The 17,641-nt window shown below is 44.3% G+C and overlaps 1 long non-coding RNA gene across 1 annotated transcript in view; it reads right to left on the bottom strand.

Annotated features, from left to right (window-relative positions):
- LOC309611386 overlaps positions 1 to 17,641 on the bottom strand; it is a 426,717-nt gene that overhangs the window by 192,241 nt on the left and 216,835 nt on the right. The gene's annotated exons all lie outside the window — the stretch shown is intronic.

A 17,641-nucleotide genomic window follows, 5' to 3' on the forward strand; every position in this document is an offset into this window, starting at 1 on the left:
CCACTAATAGTAGTGGTTGTTTCTCGGATGAAAACACAAGCAGCTGAGAAACCCAGGCTACCCGAATTCCTTGTTTTTCCTCGCCTTCCCCACGCTGGATCTATGATCAAGTCCTGCACAGTGTAATCCCTACACAGCGCTCACTCTGCTTGTTTTGCTTCATCTCACCTCACTTTCCCCAGCCAAAAGCAATGCCCTATCTCACCTGGATGCCTACAGCAGCCTCCTGACACTGACTTGCTTCCCTAACTAGACATGGGTACCAGACCCATAACAGACCCTGCATTCTCTCTGTGCACACTACCCACAATGGCCAGAGTGACTCTGCCTCCACCTGCTCATCTGTAAGATGGGGAGAGGAGGGATGTCCGAGTCTTGAATGAGATGACACCACGAGCACTTAGCATCATTCCCGGCATCGGTGTGCCACCGATAAACATGCTCCATCAGGAGGGATGGAGAACCGTGAGGACCAGCCCCAGGTGTCCAGGTGGACTGCAGATGCCCTGTAACCTTCCCCGCCCAAATAACAGGCAGCTACAGGGACCCTGCTGAATCCTTTCCTCCAGCTGCACAGACTGGAGTTCCTAGCAAGTAGAGATTTCCCAACTGCTAGAGCAATTCCTTCCCCAGAACTCCAAGAAAACAAGGTCTGGCCTGGCCCACACGTGGCATGTCTGCCCCCGAGGGCGGGCCGAGAGGTCAGCCTGACCCCCATGTGATTGCTCCCTGACACTTCCTCCCTGTTGCCCGGCCCCCCACCCACTAACCCTTTGCAGATCCCTGGAATAAGTGGGGCTCTGTTAGGCCAGGACCTTCAGGTGCCACCACCCCAGCTGCCGAGCCCGCCAGCCCTCCAGGCAGGTGGGCCTGAGTGCCGGAAAGCTCCAGCACTTCCTCCAGCCCTGATGGGGTCAAGGATGGCAGCTAATTGGAGGATGCTGGGCTGATGCCTGTCTCCGGCTTCCTGCCGCCTTGCTTGGGGAGGTCACTGTGGGGGACGATGGACTTCCTCCACCCAACCCCAGCCTCTGCAACACCAACAGAATTCATTCCCAACTGCAGGTGTTTTACTCACCAATTGCAAATGCAGCAATGTCCCCAGTACATTGTTCCATCATTGCCTGGTCCCTCAACGCTCCCCCAAAACTCCTAGGCTAAACCCTTGAGAAAGGATGGAAGAGCTATGATAACAGGATCCAATTTTTCAGTGGCAGGTCTATGACAATTACTATAAAAACAATATTAATCAGGGCAGGCCAGCTGCTGTAACAAGCAATCCCCAAAACTCAGTGGTTTAACTGTGGGCCAGCAGGGCTGTGCTCTGCTTCATCAGGGCCCCAGGCTTTTTCTCACTGTGTCTTTGCCATCTTCTAGGGCAGAGGTCCTCAAATATGCGTGTGCATCAGAATCCCCCGGAGGGCTTTTAAAAACACAGATCACTGTGTTCAGCTCCAAAGTATTTGATTCAATAGGTCTGGAGTGGGGCCCCAAAATATGCATTTCCAGGAGATGTTGATGCTGCTGGTCCAGGGATCACACTTGGAGTCATGGTTCCAGGTCATCAGAATCCCTTGATTTTTGCGTCTAGCTGACAGGTGAGGGAAGAAAGGGTGTGGCGGACTATGTAGTTTTCAAGAGGCTAAGCCCATCTTCCATTGGTCAGAACTCTATCACATGACCCCCTTCTAACTGCAAGGGAGGCTGGGAAATGTAGTCCAGATGTGTGTCCTATCATTGTGAGCACTAAAGCATTCTCTGTCACAGACACTATCTGTCTGTGATAATCCTCATGACACCTAATAAGAGAAGTGGCATTTTACCCACATTTGAAAGAGGAGAAAACAAGTTCAGAAAGATTATATTGCTTGCCCAAAACCACAGAGCTAGTAGAAAACACAGGTGGGGTTCAAATCTAGGTCTGTTTGACTCCAAGGCTTAAAGAGAAGGTGCCTGCGTCTGGGTACGAGTCGCTGCTCTGAGCCAGGGATGATGCTTGCTCCATGCTTTTGCATCTGTTTCCAGTTTTTACACAAACCCCCTGAGCAAAGCACTGCTATGCACACTTTGCAGATGGGCAAACAGATCTCTGGACATGGTCACACAGCCAGCCAGTATATGGCAGAGCCAGGATCCACATCCCTAATTACAGAGATGCTCAGTCGGTAGGGCCTGTCCGTGGGGAGAGTGGAACTGCATGGTGGAGGAATTGCGGGACTCTGGGACTTGACATTCAGGAGGTGATGAGTGATAGCATAGTTACCAGGGAATATGGGAGTCTTTCCCCACCTGGGGCCTGTGAGCCAGAGGCAGATGGGCCTTAGGTAGGACGCAGAGTAAGGCTGTCCATGACCCTGAGGGGCCAGGACTGGGGCTCATGAGGAAGGGAAAAGTCAGTCTTAGGAGACAGAGGACCAGAATGTGCCTTTGAGGAAGGTGGCTAGTTTTAGCAGATTGAGTCAAAGTGGAAATTTGTGAATTAGGTGTGATGATCATTGTTTGGATGGGGAATCTGAGGGTTAGCAAAGCAAGTATGCAGCCAAGGTCACACAGCTGTGAGCCGCAGCATTTGACTGTGGCCCCAGCTCTCAGCTGCTTCATCCCAGCTGGGAAGGCTCCCGCTTTCCACCGCTTCCAGCAGTCAGGCCAGGATGACAGTGTGGGATGAATAGCGTAGTCCAGCCAAGGAGACAGGCAACTGTCAGACAGATCTGAGTCCACATCCTGCTCTGCCACCTCCTCACTCTGCAGATTTGGACACAAGACTGTAATGTATCTGAGCCTCAGTTTCCTCATCTGTAAAATGGGAGTTAATAATAGTGCCCACCTCCGTCCTACATTGTTGGTGGGAAGGTAAACTGGTGCAGCCACTGTGGAAAACAGTATGGAGGTTTTTAAAAAACTAAAAATAGAGATACCATATGATCCAGCAATCCCACTCCTGGGCATATACCCAAAAAAGATGAAAACTCTAATTCAAAAAGATACATACACCCCAATGTTCATAGTGGCACTATTTACAATAGCCAGGACATGGAAGCAATCTAAATGTCCATCAACGGAGGAATGGATAAAGAAGATGTGGTACATATATACAATGGAATATTACTCAGCCATAAAAAAGAATGAAATATTGACATTTGCAGCAACATGGATGGACATTGAATTGAGCACAGGTGAGCCACAACCTTCTGACACAAAGGGGAGGGACCACGGATGGTAGACGGTGGCAACCAGAAGGAATGCAAAAGAGTCTCGTGGCGTAGGCTTCAAAGGGATGAGATTTCAGGAGGAGGCAGGGACAATGGGCACCCAGTCTGTTCCAGACTCAGTAATAAGCAGGGAAGGGAGAGAGAAAGCCCGCATCATTTGAAAGCCCTAGGAGTGGGGGCAGCAAGACTCAAAGGAGAGAAACAGACTTCAGCTAAAGCAAGAGAGCAAAGGAGAATTTAATGATGACAGATCAGGTGTCGGGGTGAGGGGGGTGGGTATTAGGAATTGGGAAGGTGTGATATTGGATCCTACCAGAGGAAGGACAGAGCCATGAGTGGCTGGGAGATTAAAGACAGGCCTGGGATTCCCACACTTCTCATGAATGAAGATGTAGCACGATGCCTGGAATGTAGTAGTTGCTTGATAAATGGTGTCTAACTGCCATGTGCCCCGTTTCCCAAGCAGGCAGTATAGCAAGGGTATTAGTGCAGGCCTTGGGTCCGGCTTAAAGCTTCCTCCTGCCGCTTAACCAGCTGGGGGCGAGTCTCCCCACCTCTCTGAGCTTCAGTCCTTTAGCCTGTAATGTGAAGCCAGCCCATCATCCTATGCACTCCCAGAACTGCTGGGAGATTCACGCAGCCCCTGGCTCCTAGTAGGTCCTTCACTGGCTGGTCTTCTCTTATCTCTGCCTATCAGGGACCCCTGACCCCTGAGAAGTCACAGCAAGTACTTTGTGCCACCTGCCCTGCTGTGTGACCTCAGACAAGCCACTTGAGGTCTCTGGGCCTCAGTTTCTCCTTTCTGTGAAATGGGAAGATGGCCAAGCCTTACACGACAATAGACAGAAATCACGTTATCTGAAGCAGAGAGGTGCAGTATGGGGTCCACTAGCTCACGTGGCTATTAAGTGCTTGGAATGTGCTATCCAGATTGAGATGTGCTGGACGTGTAAAATACACACCAGACTTGGCAAAAAAAAAAAAAAAAAAGGGAAAATATCTCATTAATCCTTCTATATTGATTCTATATTAAAATGAGTATTTTGTATATACTAGGTGAAATAAAATACACTATAAAGATAATTTCATCCTTTTTTTTTTTTTTTTTTTTTGCTTTGTTTTAAATGTGGTTGCTAGAAAATTTTCAATTACCCAGGTGGCTCACATTCTATATCTAAGCAATAGTGCTGTTCCAGAACTGTTGGCAAACTGCGGCCCTCGGGCCAAACCTGGTACATTGCCTATTTTTATATGAGCTGTGAGTTAAGAATGATTTTGATGTTTTAAATGGTCGAGAAGCAAATTAAAAAAGAAAAATATTTCATGACGTGAAAATGATACAAAATTTAAAATTCAGCATCCATAAATAAAGTTTTATTGAAATACAGCCTGGCCCATTCAATTGCATATGGTCTGTGGCTGCTTTCTCATTGGAACAGCAGCTTGAGAAGTTGGGAGCTGGTGACCAGCAAAGCTGAAAATATTGACTCTCTGGACTTTTAGAGAAAACGTGTGCTGACTTCTCTTCAAGAGCATTCTTTTTCCACCTTTATTGTGTACCCAGTCCAGCCATAGAACCTATAAATGCAGATTCCTTGGCTCTAGTCCCAATTCTGTAGATGTGGAACTGAGCCCAGGAATCTGCATTTTAACCAGCAGCTGCTAGCATTGGTGAGGCCCTTACTCTGCCAGGCGAGAAGCTAAACCCTTTATGTGCATCATTTCATTTCATGCTGGCGGCTCAGATACTGGAAACATCCCCATTGTACGGAGGAGGAAACTGAGACTCAGAGAGGTGAGAGGCTTGACCTGCACGCAACACAGGAGGTGCTCCTGATCCCCTTTGTTGTTGAGCAGAGGAATGTGCCCACCCGTCCAGCCGCTGACGCCCAGGCCTTTGTGCTGGCCCGGAATGTCTTCCTGTCTTTCTCTGCTTGTGTTTTCCCCGGATGCTGTGGGCTGAGCTGAGTTGCATCCCAGGGGGCCACCTCACACTGGGCTGTGTGTGATGTCCCGGGGGGAGGAGGGGGGCAGAGCCGGCTCCAGGCAGAGCTGTGATTTAATAACCAGACACTTAGGGCCCTGATGGAGGGCCCAGCCCAAGCGGGACAGCCCTCTCCGCTAATTGTCCATTGGCTGCCGCCCGCCGTCCTGCCGGCGTCTCCGGGCTGATTAGGAAAGGGAAAGGGGGAGGGTCTGGGAAGAGCCTTCTGCAGCTCCAGAGGCTTCCAAGATTTTTATCACACTGGACAGCACAATTACATTCACTCTTCTGAAGGAGGATCAAAACAAGGCCAGCTCTGTCCTGGGCGTGGCCCTCCAGGCTTGGCTTAGAAAAGACAAAGGATCTGGGTTCAAATCCAGACTCTGGCCGTGAGATCACGAGCAAGAAATTCAAACTCTCTGGGTTTCAGCTTCCCCATCTGCAAAATGGCAATGACGCAATGTCTCCCCTTCAGAAGCAGTATAAGGTTGTGGGGGAAAGCATGGTCTCTGGAGCTGGGTAGCCTGGGTTCAAATCCCAGCTCCACCATTGAGGAGCTGTGTGACTTGAGCAAGTGACCGCACCTCTCTGTGCCTCGGTCTCCTCATCTCCATAACGCAGGTAATAATACTACCCCCTAACAGAGGCGCTGCGAGGTCTAAGTAAGTTACTAGAATGACCTTAACCAGCACCATATGCATTTATTTGCTCCTGTTACTGTCTCCAAATGTTCTAAGACTAAAATAAGGCAGAACGTGGAAAAGCGCTTTGATAAAAGTTGTTTTTAGTTATTGCCATTTCTTTTGGGAGGCGGTTAAAAGATGCAGCTGAGAGTGGCTGGCTGATCTCCTCCTCCCGGGATCCCCACTAGAGCACACTTCCCAGCCTCCTTTGCAGTTAGGTTGGACCACGTGATTGAATTCTGGCCCAAGAACCGGAGCAGCTGTGTGGCATGCCACTTCTACGCCGGGCTGCCCTCTTCAAAACCTCTCTGTCATGACCCTCACACTCTTCCCCCATGTCCCCTTCGCCTTCTGGGTGGAGAGGAAGCTAAGGCAAAGAAGGAGGTGGGGTCCAAGATGGAAGGCACCTGGGGACCTGAACGACGGCCTGGAGCGGGGTCCTCCCCACCCACCCCTGCCTCCAGCGGCACTGAAATGAGCAAGAAACAAATTTGTTCTGAGTCAAGCCATGTTGGGGTGCTGGTTGTTGCTTTAGCAACTAGTCTACCATGACTAATACAGAGGACAAAACTGTCCCGGGCTGGGAGGAAAGACAAATGGTCAGTTTCTCTGGACAGCTGTTGTCATATTCTAATAAGAGCATCAGGCCACAGAGCACAAACGGCAGATGCTTTGGAGTCAGTTAACTTATCTCCTGTGTGACCTTGATCAAGTGGCATAAGCTCTCTGAGCTGCTATTTCTTCCCGTGGAAAGGGAAGAGAGTAGTTACAAGGATTACCCAGGGTGTGCATTTGTGACAGTGCCTAGAACACCTGAGACACAATTAGTGCTGTGGACTTGCTAGTCCATCCCTACCCATAGACGGAGCAGCTCTTCACTCCTCCACGGCAGCTTCCACCCTCAGAGTGTCTCATGGTCCAACCACAAACTGTCTTCTCCATCAAAGATTTCACCCTCGACTGTGGGATATGTCCCCTTGGCCCCGATGCCAGGTCGGGTGATGAGGTGTAGGAAGGACCATCTCAGGTCAGCCTGAGAGACTCCTCTGAGCTTTCAGCTTCTCCTAGGGATCCTCTGCGACCTGTTGGGCCAGATGGGAGGCTGCAGAGTCTGGATTTAAGGAAACATGTGGTTCGTTCTTCCTAGAACGATTTTCCTGCCACTCTTCAACTATGGGTTCCTTGTTGTCCTGCAGGCATCAGAATAATTGTCACTACCTCCAGGAAGCCCTCCTGGACCTCCTAGCTACCGTAGATCTGCTGGTTAGTTAGCCTCTCTTACAGACTTGGTCCTTTTCTTTCACAATAGCACTTGCTGCAATTTGTAATGTTATATTTATTTGTTTGATGACTTATTTATTACTCCTCCCTCCAGACTGTAAGTGGTTGAAGAGCAGAAATAATATTTATATAAAGTATTTTATCTGCTGCAGTGATTCACTATTTTATCTATAATACCCAGAACTGTGACTGACTGTTGGTTGGATATTTGAATAGTTTGACATTTGCTAGCTGAACGTCTTGAGTAATAAGTTATTTAATCTTTGTGAGTTTGATTTATAAAACAAAGATAAAAATATCTTATTATTGTGAAAAATAAAGGTTGGTTTTTTTCTTTAATGGTTTATTCAGTGCCCGGCACATAGTAAGGACTCAATAAGTAGTAGTTTCTGTTGTTACTATTGCTGTTGGTGGTTGGTGCTGTTAGCTGTCTTGGGTTAGGCTTCCCCAGAGCAAACCCTGAGATAAGGTTAGTTTATCTGGGAGGTGATTCCAGGAAGCACCAGTAGAGAAGTGTAGAGGTGACAGCAAAGGGAAAGAAATCAATTTAAGGAGCATGTAATGAAACCTAATCCTCTTCCCCTTGAGACTGGGCAGGATGTAGTGACTCGCTTCTAATGAAGAGAATTAAGTGAAAGTGATCGTGGGTCACTTCTGAGACTAGTTCATCAAAGGCCCCTCAGCTTCCATCTTGGTCTCTGTCCCTCTTGGATCACTCACTCTAAGGGAATCCAGCAACCACATCAGGAGACACTCAAGCTGTCCTATGGGAAGGCCCAAGTGGTGAGCAACTGAGGCCCCCTGCCCATAGCCATGGGAGTAAGCTTGGAAGCAGACCCACCAGCTCCAGTAAAGCTACAGATGACTGCAGCCCTGGCCCACATCTTGATTGCATCCTCCTAAGAGAACCTAAGCCAGATCCACCCAACTAAGCACCTCTGACATCTTGCCCCACAGAAACAATGAAAGAATAGACATTTGTTTCTTTAAGCCACTAAGATTGGGGATAACTTGTTATGCAGCAATGGATAACTGATACACTGCATTATGGAGAGATCCTTATGGGGGCCAACTAGGAACTAAATCCTATGAGGAGGTCTGGGAGACTGTACAGAGAGTGCTTCAGAGTTATGCCCCCTGAGAGGTGCAGCTGGGGTATTTCTTCAACACCCACCTATCATTGGCAGAAGGCTGCTCCTGGGGCATTAATTCCCCAAGATTTCTAACCTGATCCTCACTGGGTGCTTGAAGTTGGCACTAGAGGAATGTTCTAGAATAGTGAATGTTGAGGGTATATTAGTGGGGTACTGATAGGGTCTGTTATGGTGGTATATGTCCTAGATTTTTCATAGGTTCTCAAATCCCCAAATTTCTTCTCTTTCCATGAAATGCAGCCATTGAAAGTGTTTAAAGCGGCTTCATTGTATACCTTTGAAGATGCTTCATAAAAACAAATCCGCAAATCAGAAGAATTTGTGGCTGAGGAAAGTGGAAGGTATTTTTGTCTGTGTGTTTGCTTCTTTAATAACCTTACTGATTACTGGCATAACGGCCAAATACAACATAGCGCCTTATTCTGACATTGAATGTAACACAGCACAATTAGGCAATGGGGGTCTTAGAAAATGGTATTTTTATATTGCCTCATAAAATATCTAATACCGGACTTTGTAAATTACATCAATGCCTTTGAACAAACATTGAGTTCTTTTTAATAAATAAAATGTTCAAAATGATTTCCTGGAAGTGCATTTTAGACATTAATAACTGGCTTCAAATGAAATTCCGTTTCATAGCGATAAGCAAATGTAATTGCTGCAAACTGAAACAGTCTGCAAAGTTTACCTGCTCCAGAAAGGAGAGGAAATATTGAGCTAATGTAGCCATCAAGATATATAACCTGCTACTTCTTGAATAAACCAAATTCCATCCCTAAACACAGAGAGCTCAGAAACTCAGACCCAAGGACATAAATATAAAGTATTTCCCGGAATTAGTTTCATATGTTTTATGCATTGCAGTTATCAATTGATCTGACACAACATCTTAGCCAGTTTTAAAATTACATGTCGTGCATCAGAGAGATAGATAATTCCACGGCATCTGGTACTCTGCATTATCAAAAGCATCGTTATTTAAGTAAAAAAAAAAAATCAAGATTTCCACATCATTAAAAATAATAGTAATTCCAAAAATATAAATCTCCATTTTATTCCCGGGTCCACGGACTCAGCCCAGTCCACCACTGACTTTCATATAGCCCACTAGCTGAGAATGGTTTTCTATTTTAAATGGTTGAAAAAAAATCAGAAGAATACTTTGTGACACATGAAAACGATACGAAATTCAAATTTCAGTGTTCGTAGATAAAATCAGATTGGAACTCATTCACACCCATCATGACATGCTGTCTATGGCTGCTTTCATGCTATAACAAAGCCAAATCGTTATGACAGAGACCTTATGACCTGCAAAATCGAAAATATTTACTGTCTGGCCCTTTACAGAAAGTGTTTTCTGATCCCCGTTCTTCACCATCGTCTTGTCCACTCTAAGGAGTTAAAAAGGAGTTACTGTAGGACTCGGAATACTTGAAAGGCTTTATCCACCTACTATTCCAGAGTATCCTTGAATCCTAAACCTGCCTAGTGAACACAGGAGTGGCCGTGAGGTGAACAATATCCATGGAAACCTCCAACCTGAGTCATTTATGGTCAGGTGTGTTTTTTTTCTTCCCCACCAAGAGTGGATTTGTCTGAGTGAGTGAACTACATAAACTGCCTTCGCTCTCTACTTCATTTTAACTTCTGGGGACACATATACGAGCAAGCAGGAAGAACAAACATTGGGTTAGTAGGAGGATGGGAAGCTAGTAAAATGCAAATCCTTTGGCCTTCAGTGTCTATTATGATCACTTTTCTAAGCTTGGTAGATCTAGTTTGGCCCTCGTCCACGTGAGGTCACTTTGAAAATGGATTCTTTGGTTTGAACTTTCTTTTTGAAAACTTTATTTTGAAAATTACAAAATCTATATGAGTTTCTTATAGAAAAAGTATAAAACAATGCAAATAGATTAAAATTACACACATTCTAAATTGGTGCAGCCACTATGAGGACAGTATGGAGGTTCCTTGAAAAACTAAAAAGTAGAGCTACTATATGATCCAGGATCCCACTCCTAGGAGTATATCCAGAAAAGACAAAAACTCTAATTTGAAAAGATACATCATGCGCCCCAATGTTCATAGCAGCACTATTTACAATAACCAAGACATGGAAGCAACCTAAATGTCCATTGACAGATGAATGGATAAAGAAGATGTGGGGGGTGTGTGTGTGTGTGTTATGTATATGTAAAATGGAATATTACTTGGCCATAAAAAAGAATGAAATAATGCCATTTGCAGCAGCATGGATGGACCTAGAGATTATCACACTAAGTAAAGTAAGTCAGAAAGAGAAAGACAAATATCGTATGATATCACTTATATGTGGAATCTAAAAAAAGATACAAATGAACTTATTTATAAGACAGAAATAGACCCACAGACATAGAAAACAAACTTATGGGTTACCAAAGGGGAAGCGGTGGCAGAGTGATAAATTAGGAGTTAGGGATTAGCAGACACAAACCATTATATATAAAATAGATAAACAACAAGGCCCTACTGTGTAGCACAGGGAACTATATTCGCTATCCTGTAATAAACCATAATGGAAAAGAGTATGAAAAAGAATATATATATATATATACATATATATATAACTAAATCACTTTGCTGTACACCAGAAACTAACACAACATTGTAAATCAACCATACTTCAATTTTTAAAAATTACACACATTCCCCAAGACAGGTTACTGTTGATATTCGATTGCCTTTTCTTCTAGGTATCTTTCTATGCATTTGTGTACTTTTTAGTGTGGCCAGGACATTCTTTGTCAATCAGCAGACTTCTACAGCATTGCATTAATGGCTACATATAGAATCCTTTACTGTATTTAACCATTCTCCAATTGCTGGACATTTCAGTTGTTTTCCAATTCTTTTTTGTCTATTTATTTTACCATTGTAAACAATGCATGAACATCTTTAGAGCTAAATTGTTAGACACTCTATGAAAATTTTCTTTGAATATATTTAAAAAACTAGTATTGTGTCCCCATGTGGATACACATTATAAAAACTTTTCATACATATTATAAAACTGCCCTTGGGAAAGGTCATTTCCTCCAGTATTGTGTAATAGTGACTGTTACACACACACACGCACACACACACACACAGACATGTCCATTCAACATTTTTTGAGGACCAACTATATGCCAAACACTTTTGAGGTGCTGGAACTGTAAACAAAGGAATGTGGCAAAGAACAAAACAGCAAAAATCCCATTTATATACCTTTGAAGATGTTCACCCATTGATCCATCCTCCATCCATCTACCCATCCATCCATCTATCATCCGTCCATTCACCCAGTAACTCCTGCCCTCACAGAGTTTATGTTCTAGTTGAGGAGAGAGACAGTAAACAAAATATGTAATATGTTAGATGGTAATAAGTGTTAATGAGAAAATAAAGAGGATAAGGAAGGGACATGAAATATTGGGGTCAGAAAGGGGTGACAATATTAAATAGGGCAATCAGAGAAGCTCTCCCTGAGAAGGGGACTTCTGAGCAAAGACCTGAAGGGAGTGAGGAACCTCTAAGGACTTCTGACAGGAGAGCATTCCAGACAAAGGAAGAGCAAGTGCGAAGTCCTCGAGGCATGAGTGTGCCTGGAAGGTTTGAGGAGCAACAAGGAGGCCAGTGTGGCTGGAACAGAGAGAGAAGAACGAGATGAGGTCTGAGGTATAAGGCATTGGGTCCTAGTAAAAGCTTGACATTTACTGTGGGTGAGATGGGAACCACTGGAAGGTTTGGGGCAGAAACTGACATGATTTTATGTTTTAACAGAACAAATCTAGCCTCCATATTGAGAATAGAACTGAAGGGGAACACAGATGCAAGCACAAAGGTCTTTGTGGAGCCCACTGAAATAATCCAAGGGGAAAATGGTGGTGACTTACGCAGGTGATAGCAGTGAAAGGGGTAAGTTGTATATTTTGGACATATATCAGCTAGATAGATATGCAGATGCATAGATAGGTGGATGGGTGGCTGGATAGATGGATGGATGATGGTTGGATGATGGATGGATGGATGGATGGATGGATGGATGGATGGATGGATGGATGGATTGACGGATGATAGATGGATGATGGATGAATGGAGAATGGATGGATGGATGGATAGAATAAAATAGGATAAGATAGGATAATATATCCATAATATATATTAACATATGAAAACCTGAGGGAAGACCAATGAGATTCTTAGCTTAACCTAGAGAAGGTAGACAAAGCACATTCCCTTTTCTCATCAAATTCAGCATTCTAGAGTGACCAGTTCTCTCACCTCAGCAATCCTGGAGGTAGATATTATTATCCCCAACTTATAGAGGAGGAAACTGAGATTCAGAGAAGTTGCTGCTGGCCTGAAGTCAAACAGCTAGCTAGTGGCAGCACTAGTATTCCAAAGTTCTATCGTATTCCAAATCTTTAGCACAAATACTGTAACCTGAGAACTGGGAAGAATATTCTCCAATCCCAAAGAAAATATAGGGAAGAGGAAGTAAACATTAACTGTAAAGGAGGGCTGAAAAACAAAGAGAAAGAGGGAGAGAGAGAGGGGGAAAGTAAGAAAGAAAGGAAGAAAGGAAGAAAAGAAAGAAAGAAAAAGAAAGAAAGAAAGAAAGAAAGAAAGAAAGAAAGAAAGAAAGAAAGAAAGAAAGAAAGAAAGAAAAAGAAAGAAAGAAAAAAAAGAAAGGAAGGAAGGGGGGAAGGGAGGAAGGAAGAAAGAAAGAAAGGAAGAAAAGAAAAACTAGCCAGTTTCTTTGTAAGTAAAAGAAATGGAAATAGGGGAAAGGAGTTAATAAGTCACTTGAAAGGAGACAAATAAAGGTCTTTCCATGTAAGATGACTCGAAATGCCGGAGTGGAGACTGTGCGTCCACAGGCGTCATGCCCTTTCTCCAAGGCTGCCGTTATTTATCAGCTTGAGCTCTTGTTTTTTCCCTTGCTTTAAAGTGAAGTACGCAAACACTCTCACTTCAAAGGGAAAAATTCTCATAAATGTCATTTTACTGCCGGCCCAGATGAATAGCATCAACAGACCCTGAAAGTAGGGTGGGGTGTAGGGACCCCAGTCACGTCTGGTGACTAAGAGGGAAAACTGTCACTGGCTGCTTCTTATAGAAAGAAGGCCAACCTCGAATGAACCCAGCTGAGCACATGCTTGTAGCATCTAAGAGCATGGCATTGCCTACATTCAAATCCCAAATATGTCTCTTTTTATTTAGACAAAGTTCAACAACTCCAAGCCTTGGTTCCTTCATCTGTACAATGGAAATGACTTAATAGTAACCCCTGCAAGGGGTCATTGTAAGGATTTTTTAAATGAACAAATAGAAAGTGCCTAGCACTGTACCTGGTGCCTGAGTCCTTAGCAGACACGAGGGCATCTCGTGTACAGATGGAGCTGGGGCTTACTGTCATGCCACTGCCTGTGATCAAAAGTGGGAAGGTGTCTTCTGACATATGTGGACATTCCAGATGTAAGTTATCAGACGAGATGCAGGGCCCCAGGTAAGAAATGGGGATATGCAAGGTGGGCTGTAGAAAGTGAGCGGACACTGTTGATTGGAGACCCAAGAGTTACTGCCACTCCCTCGCTCCCTCCCACTATAGAGGCTGAAAAGCTATACATGCACGTTGCCAGCCTCCCTTGCAGCTACGGGACTAGTCCTGTTCAGAAACACAAATCAAAAGTCTGCTGGGGCAGAATTTTGGAGACTTTATAGTTTAGTAGAAAGAGATGGCTGTACCTAGTGAAGCCTTTCCCCAAGCACCCTTTCTTCTTACCGTTCTGGGAATGCCAGAAGTGACCATGAGACCCACTGCAGCTCCCAAAAGAACTGGCTTATTGAATCAATGCCAACAACAACCTACTAACAGACTTCTTAGGATTCAGTGGGGTGATTCAAGCCGCTGTTGTCAGCGTTTCTATGATTGGCAGTCATTTACGTTCCTACAAATACCAACTCATAGGAACACGAATGCAAGAGAGAGAAAGTCCCTCCTCTCCTTGGGTCCAGCTCCCTGGAACCTCAACTTCAGAGAGCCTGGAGGGATTTGAGAGGACGTCCAGCTTGTGGGAAAATGCTAGTCTCTGCTAGCAACAGCCAGAAAATAGGCGGAAAGTCACCCTAAAGATGCTTAAACCAAGATGAACAGAGAGATGGGCGACTCACCTATCTGCCCCCTGCACCCTCTCAGTTTATCTCACTCCTGTCGTCCCAGAGACATTAGTGAAGTGGTTTTTAGTGGCCTGGTCCGGTCCCAGACTTGCTACAGGGGAATTAGAAGGAGAGTCGTGAATCTGCTTAGACAAGATCATTGAACGGATAGTGTAGACTGGCCAAGGGAAATTGGCATCTTGGGGAAAGGAAATCATGGCTTCAAGACCTTCTCCATTCCCTGACACCATGGTGAAGTAGAGAGTGATTTTATTCAAGGGCCTGGCAAGACCCCAACAGCATCAGCAAACTTTTCAAAACTATTTCCTTCCTCAACTGGCTCAGCTGTAACAGAACGTCCACAGATCTTTGGGTACCTCAACCTCATTTACATTGTTTGTTAAACCCTGTGCAATTTTCTCAAAAGCTAAAGGGCACGTCTGTTTCAGATGAGTTTCTTTATACACATCCTATAGAGAAAAATGCATTCTGCCATTACTGTTTTTGATTATTCACTCATGCATGCATGCATGGGTTGATTGATTGATTAACTGAGTCCATTCACATTTATTGAGCATCTACTATAAGCCAGATTCTGCATGGAATGGAATTTCAAGAATGACAAGTGACATGTTCCTGCCTCAGTAAGGACCCAATATTCTGGATTCCATCCATCTTCTACACAGAACCTTCCTCAAAACTCATCTGGGGAAACTTCCTCCCAATCTTCTCATTCCACAATTTATCACTTGGTGGAGATTTTTATTGCTTTTTCTCCAAGAGAGCCTGGTTGCAGTTGCTCAGTTTTGCTAAGTCACTCTGCAAATGCATTTTTAAAAATATCTTGGCAAGTATACAAAATTCACTGGAGAATTCTACATGACTTCATTATGTTTTTTCAGAGAGCAGGAGAGTATGGAATGGGATATATCACAAAACCTTTATAGTAGCTTTGGAATATGGGGGACAAATTGCCTTGCTTAGGACATATGACCACACTACCACCTGGTGGTAATGTTGCACCTGAAGCCATGGAAAAAAGATGGCTGAGTTACCCCAAATCTAATTTTTTGGTGAAACCTATGAATTAGAATGAGATCCTTCATGGATGAATCTTAAAGTGCCAAAGAGTCCATGTAGACCATATCTCAGGGAGCCAATAAAAATTCAGATTAATCTGTATTCTCCAATGATGATCTCTGACTGCCGTATTTATGGTGAATAATAACTCTTCACACTTGTGAAGTGCTTTTCATATGCCTGACTTGGGATAGGCATTACTATTGCCTCCATTTTGCAGCTGAGAAAACTGAGGTTCAGAGAGGGTATGGAACGGTCCAGGTGTAGAGTTAGTCATGTAGGGAAACCAGGATTCAAATCCATATTTTCTAAAGCTTACACACATACTTTCTACCTTTAGGAAGGTCATCATTCTAGTTGTGGGTGCCACATAAAGTCAGAAATCAGTGGCCTGGGTCAATGTTATATCAGAGCACACTGGTCTCAAGGCAAGTACATAGAATAAAGAAACAAATAAGTGGCATGTCACCATCATTGTGAACATATAGACTCCATGCTAGTTGAATGTACATAGGACAACGTGGTCTCACCTTAGGTCAGCTCAGATTCCCCAGAAGCAGAGCCTGAGACAAGGATTCAGGAGCAAGTGATTTATCAAGCGTGCTCTCCAGAGAAATCTGTACCAGTGTTGGAGAAGCAAGACAGGGAAGTGGAGAAAGCCAAGCAAGGATATGGTTTCAGATGAAGTCTAGCTTCAGCCTGCTCCCACAGGGGGCTCTTAAGTGTTAACTGAATTGCAGAGTTGTTCCACCTTGAGACAAGGAAGCTTGGTTTTCATACCTCAGGACAAACCAGTCACTGGCTATGGGAACATATAACTCTGGGAGGGAACATAAACTCTTAGGCACCTTCAGACAAGATGGCTTCAGTTGCCCAAAAGTTAATTCTCTGAAGGATTGGAAGTATGAACCATTAACAGCAATGTACACAGCAGCTGGCAGATGGACATACTCAACTGGCAAGAGGGACCCCAGGGGATCTGGTAGGGTCCAACAGCATCCCTGTGTTCACCCTCCTCCTGCCATGACAGCTTCCACAAGGTTCTCCAAATACACCCACACATATCCACCCCAGGGCCTTTGCACATGTGGTTCCCTCTGTCTGGATGTTCTTTTGCTCACTTCCTTCAGTTCTTCACCCAGATGTCATTTTATCAGTAAGTCCTTCCCCAACCCTCCTATTTAAAACTGAAACAAAACACACACACACACACACACACACACACACACACACACACACTCCTCTTTCCAGCTTTTTTTTCCCTCTGTAGCGTTTCCTACCATCTCACATGTGTACATTTCATGTATCTGTTTAGTGTAATTTCCCAGAACTAGAAAGTAAGATCTGAGAGGGTCCTCGTTGTCCTGTGTTATGTCCCCAGCACCTGGCACAATTATCGACACCCAGTACATGCTCCAAAAATACCTGTTCATTGAGTGAATGAAAACATAAAGATTTAATGGAAGCACTGCACTCTTTTAATAGGAAAACATGCTTGTTATAAAAGCAGAATACATAAATCTAAACTCAGTATGAGTCCAATTACACAAAATAAGTATATATCTGAGTATAAGAAAGAGACTGGAAGGAAATCCAGCAACATGCAAGCAGTGGCTAAATTGAGTGGCAGTAGTATTCATGATTATTAGACTCTACTCAGAACTTTTCTGCATGGTCTAGTTTTCCATTGGGACCATGTATAATCTATTTTAGCACAGAAGAAATGTTTCATTTTACCTTTTTTTTTTTTAACATCTTTATTGTAGTATAATTGCTTTACAATGGTGTGTTAGTTTCTGCTTTATAACAAAGTGAATCAGTTATACATATACATATGTTCCCATGTCTCTTCCCTCTTGCATCTCCCTCCCTCCCACCCTCCCTATCCCACCCCTCTAGGTGGTCACAAAGCACCGAGCTGATCTCCCTGTGCTATGCGGTTGCTTCCCACTAGCTATCTATTTTACGTTTGGTAATGTATATATGTCCATGCCACTCTCTCACTTTGTCACAGCTTACCCTTCCCCCTCCCCATATTCTCAAGTCCATTCTCTAGTAGGA

The sequence above is a fragment of the Balaenoptera borealis genome, assembly GCF_965194805.1.
Source record: "Balaenoptera borealis genome assembly, chromosome: 14".
Classification (NCBI taxonomy): domain Eukaryota; kingdom Metazoa; phylum Chordata; class Mammalia; order Artiodactyla; family Balaenopteridae; genus Balaenoptera; species Balaenoptera borealis.